Raw genomic sequence first — 6,000 nt, 5'->3', positions numbered from 1 at the left:
AAAGAAAGGAAGAAAAAGGACAGAAAGAAAGGAACAAAGAAAGAAAGAAAAAGAAAGAACGAAAGATAGAAAGAAAGAAACAAAGAGAGAAAGAAAAAGAAGAACGAAAGAAAAGAAAGAAAGAGAAAGGAAGGAACAAAGAAAGAAAGAGAAAGGAAGAAAGAAAGGAAGAAAGAAAGGAATAAAGACAGAAAGAAAGAGAAAGAAAGTACGAAGGAAAAGAAAGAAATAAAGGAACAAACAAAGAAAGAAAAAGAAAGAAAGACAAAGAGAAAGAAAGAAAGAAAGAAAAAGGAAGAACGAACGAAAGAAAAGGAAGAAAGAAAGAAAGAAAGGGAAAAGAAGAAAGAAAGGAACTAACAAAGAAAGAAAGAAGAAGAAAGTACGATAGAAAAGAAATAAAGAAAGAGAGAAAGAAAGGAAGAAAAAAAGAAAGGAATAAAGAAAGAAAAAGGAAGAACGAAAGAAAGAAAGAGAGAAAGAAACAAACAAGAAAAGAAAAAGGAAGAACGAAAGAAAGAAAGAGAGAAAGAAAGAAACAAAGAAAGAAAAGTAAGAAATAAAAAGAAAGAAAGAGAAAAGAAGAAAGAAAGGAACGAAGAAAGAAAGAAAAAGAAATAACGAAAGAAAGAAAGAGAGAAGAAAGAAACAGAAAAAACGAAAGAAAGAGAGAAAGAAAGAAACAAAGAAAGAAAGGAAAAGAAAGAAATAAAGAGAAAGAAAGAAAGAGAAAAGAAGGAAGGAAGGAAGAAAGAAAGGAACAAAGAAAGAAAGAAAAAATGAAAAAATGAAAAGAAAGAACGAAAGAAAGAGAGAAAGAAAGAAGCAAACAAAGAAACTAACAAAGGAAGAAAGAAAGAAAAGAAAGAACGAAAGGAAAGAAAGAAATAAACAAACAAACAAAGAAAAAGAAAGAAAGAGGAAGGAAGAAAGAAAAATAGAAAAGAAAGAAAGAACGAAAAAGAAAGAAAGAAAAAAAGAGAGAGAAAAGGAGAAAGAAAGAGAAAGAGAGAAAGAAAGAAAGGAATAAAGAAAGAAACAAAGAAAGAAGGAACGAAAGAAAAGGAAGAAAGAAAGGAAAATAAGAAAGAAAGAAAAAGAAGGAACGAAATGAAAGAAAGAAAGAAAAATAAAAAAGGAAGTAAAAAAGAAAGAAAGAACTAAAGAAAGAAAACAGAGGGAAGAAGAATATTAACATAAAACTGGCAGGTGATTTCACAATTCACGTCTTTGAAATATTTTAATTCTTTAGCATGTGACCAAGTACAGTCCTGTTTGTATTTTATTCTCTTTATTTTTTACTATTAACTAGACCCGAGGGAAATGGATTTTGAAGGAACTTCCACGTGAACGCATGGAAAATTCCTATAAATTAGCCAATATTTAAACTGCAGATGCGAAATGTATTACGGCCATAATATGACATATCTATAAATGGGTCAGTTATAAATATTTAAAGAGGTGAGACATAACTTTCAAATGCATAGTTTATGTATACATACTACTATATGCTATAAAAAATAATTTATAAATATGTGTGGTTCACCGCTGTGTAGTAATGGTTAGTTAGCATGTCTGACCGTGAAACGAGTGGGCTCGGGTTCAAATTCTGGTTGGAACAAGTTAACTGGTTCGAGGTTTCTTCCGGGTTTCCCCTCAAACCATTTAGAGTAACTTTCTGCGCTGGATCCTGGATTCATTTCGCTGCCATTATCACCTTTATCTCACTCAGACGCTAGATAACCATAACTAGAGCAGTGCAAAGAGAGCAGTTGTTCGACACACCGGCAACAGGGCAAGGGTTGTAAATTCACCTTGTGTACCTGCAGAGGTCTGACTCTGCGGTACACAGGATAGCTGCAAGCAGTAGGTACAGCGTAGTAAAGCAAACGTCAGTACTAAAGAAACAAGAACAGTTCGGTTCTAGTGTTACGATGTCTAAGGCGGAGCAAATTCGTTCGGCAAAGTTTAAGAGACTTAATTCCGAATATGGTGATATTTTTGTTAATTGATTCAAGCATAAAACAAATTGGAATACATTGAATGGAATTATGGGTTTATACCTGATTGTATAACAGCTTTAGAAAAGTCTGGTACAAAACTGGTTGATCAGATTTCCCTACTGCGAAATATCTGGAAGAAAGTGACTCAAGTAGACGATAAAATTGGTAAAATAATATCTGCGAAAATAAGAAATAAGTTGAAAAAAAATGGTGGATATTATAAACCCTGAAAGATTAGTGACAGTATTTCTGGGGATAAGGATTCCGGATTCCTTTGAAGAACTAACAGAAGTTGAAAAAAATGTTTTACAGGATTTTACGTATGCCCCAGTTGTCTCAACAGACGTAGAAAGAAGCTTCTCCACATATAAGGCCATGCTATCAGATAGACGAAAATCGTTTTCTGTTAATAACGTACAAATGTCATTTGTTGTGCATTGCAACAATATTTGGAAGAAATCTGATAACGCATCACATGTGCATTAATAAATCACACTCATTGTAAAGAAAAGGAAAAACAAAAAACTATTTTTCAAGTGCTTTTGCGAATAGAATAACATGAACCCGTTACAAATAAACAGTGATTTTGTTTGCGTTCTGTATGAAATCATACATGTATACAGTATATTATTTGTTTAGGATGAAATGGTTAATTAGTTTTGTAATTTTGAAATCTTACTAAAGTATCTGTAGGAAATTAATTGTAGACACGTTAGAGAACTGTGTCAGTTCTATTGTGTCGTCTGTACGTCAACACATCGTGTACATGACCTTCGCTTGTACACAGGGAACACGCCGAGTAACGTCGGAACCCTTGCTATGATGCCATTCTGTCTGTCATGTGCTCCGTCTGCACCGCTCTAACCATAACAGTTGATAAAGCGTTGTAAAATAACTAATTAATAAAAACATATAAGTATATGAGTGCACATATCTCAGAAATAAATTATGTAAAGTACCTGATTTTTTCATTTGTAGTTCATAATAATATAACATTTTAAAATAGACAATTATAGTAGTATTTCTATGATTAGGTTATGTTAAGAAAACATTTGATTATCGAATATCAGCGAAAATAAATTCACAATTTCTATAAAACATTAGAAACTTTTACTACAGTATATAATTATATACTGTAATAGTAACTGACTTGATTCTTAAAAGAAATCCCTGTGAATGAGATTGTTCAATATTGAATGTTTAGTGCTAATTTTGCTTTAAAAAATCAGAGAAAAACTTTACAAGCTGCAAAAGCTGCATAAATGATGCGAACCAATTCATTCTTCGCCAACGAATAAATTAGAGTCGACGGCAATTCGGAAGGCGGTAGTCTGCTAGCGTTTGCGTCGAGAGAGACAGATAGAGAGAGCAAGGCAGCGTACAACATTGCCACATCGTACTTCACGCACGGAGCGTATTCCGAATCTCACCGGTGAGCAATCCGATGGCATCAGGGTGTTCCGAATTCCACCGATGACGTCATTGATGCTCCACCGGTGTCGCACCGGTGCCATCAACTTGCAGAGGTGGTGGCAGTCTCCATCAGCCGCCATCAGTGAATCTGATTGGTTCTTGTATAGGGTGGGAATTAGCAGACGAATAACATCGTGCACTGTTGTGTCATGGCGATGTGTTCTGCTTTAGTTCTGCTGTATTGTTTGTAATGAGCACAACGTAAAAACAATATGTTAATGGCTTATGAGCGAATATGTCAACGGACCAGTTATTACTACTGGTTCATGAAATAAATTGTTTATGCTATCTTTTCTTTGAACGAGATGGGAGTACGAAAATTTCGCAAAATTTTGCTAGCGTAGCACAGAAAACAACTTGTACAGTCGCCATGACAGCATCGATCCTTCCAGCAGTTTTGTTCCTTATTTCGCTGCAACGTGACGTCATTGATGCCACCGGACCGGTCAGATTCAGAATACGCTGACGTGCAATACAAATTGCGCAGGAGAGAATTTAAATGATCAAAAGACAATAATGAACTTAGCCGTTGATTACTGTAAGCATGACACCAAACAAACCCTCTTTCCTTCACTAACAATATTCTTTGCACGTTTCTCAATCCGACGCCACTTGCTTCTGCAGTCGTTTCTTGCGCGTTGGCAACGTTGCAGTCAGCATCAAGATGACCGGCAGCGTTCTGCTCGTCATCGTTTTTAAAATAATTATACATCTTAAACACTATTTTCCGCGCCTGTCTGTGCAATACTTGTCTTTTTACAATCTCTTCTTCCATTTATTTATCTCACACACACAGTAAATGTTAGTTTTACTTATTCAATGTATTGAAACACTCACACGTGAACAAATGAACTCTGGAAGTGCTTGTTATAGACTGATTCTGATAGGTTCTACTGTACAAGTTTGTGACGTCACATACCAGAAATGCTACAGCGCATGTAGCAGCTGACCGCCTTCCGAAATGCCGTCTAGTCTAGTTTTTGCAAGTATTTTAAGCTGGGCATATTATGTAGAATTTCGATGGTAGTTCCACTGTTATAGCATACTTAAATACAAACCAATGAATGTAGATCTGTAATATCTATTTAATTTTGACTTGGCATGGAAATTCTGGGAAAACTATAAAATCTATGATTTTGTGTTATGTTTTAATAGAAAGCTATTAACGTCGTAACTGCGAAAAAAATAGTTTTGTTACAATTTTCTTACGTTTAAGATTGTTTTCTGCTTTCGTTTATCTCACAAGATAAGTGTTTGAGATTTTTGCCTTCGTTTGACAGAAAATTCGAAATGAACTGATTTATGAGAAAAAGTTAATGATGGAGGAATTTTTTTCCGTGGTCGTTAAAGTAAATATGGTAGGAATAATATAAATATTACTATTAGAAGATATGAAAGACGCGTGTCTATAAATGGCGTTTGTACCATGAACAATGCGTCATGACGGAAAATAAATGTACTGTAAACGAAGACAGTATAACCGTTATGATGTAGGTTCAATAAATGATACATATAGTTATTTTATTGTTAAATGTCAAGCATTTCATTTTAAAGGAGTGATCGAGAATGAGTGTAGTAATGCATGCAGCCACAATCGGTTAAGGCTGGTTCACAATAAACCGGGAACGGAAACGACAACGAGAACGAGAACGGAAATAATGTTAAAATAAATATATTTAAATGTGAGCATTCACAACACTTAATTGTGAATGCTTACATTTAAATGAATTTATTTTAATAATATTTCCGTTTTCGTTCTCGTTGTCGTTTCCGTTCGCGGTTTATTGTGAACCAGCCTTTAGTGTCCTTCCTTCAGCCGCTCGTATTTTGTACTAGATAGAGAATCGATTAAGACTATGAAAACATAATAACTTAACATGGATTACTCATGATAAGTCGATGTAAAAATGAAAATAATCGGTAGTTCTACATCACATCAAGGACAGTTTCACAATAATGATGGATATTATAGGGTACTACAAACGTTGTTTGCACTGAAATATTAATATCAATTAGAATCAGCACATCTGCTTCCTAAAACAGATTTACAGTAGCTACAGATTCATGCAACGACATTTTCAGAGTACATTATCATTATTTTCTTATTCTTTATTATTATTATTATTATTATTATTATTATTATTATTATTATTATTATTATTATATTTGTCAAAAATCAATGAGCAGCATTTCCTGCCACAGGTCACAACTTTTAAGCCGCCCAGAACAAAACGAGCCATTCGCCCGTAAGCAACGTTGCCTAGTTGTATTGTTAAGATTCAGTTGCTGTTAGTGGCGTAATTTATTACATGTTGTCATACATTACATTTATTAGAATGGAGTATTGTAACCACGAAGAATATGAAACTCATGAATTAAGTCACGTCAAAAACATCGCAATGTTCCTAGATGCTCTTTTCCATTTCATGTTTCGTCGTCATATATCAATACGGAACTCCAATCACTTTATCAATTTTCATATTTGAATATTTTTGTGTTTCTAATAGGCAGTTACGACTGGTAC

This window comes from Periplaneta americana, chromosome 16 (assembly GCF_040183065.1).
Source record: "Periplaneta americana isolate PAMFEO1 chromosome 16, P.americana_PAMFEO1_priV1, whole genome shotgun sequence".
Classification (NCBI taxonomy): Eukaryota; Metazoa; Arthropoda; class Insecta; order Blattodea; family Blattidae; genus Periplaneta; species Periplaneta americana.
This window is presented reverse-complemented; position numbering follows the sequence as displayed.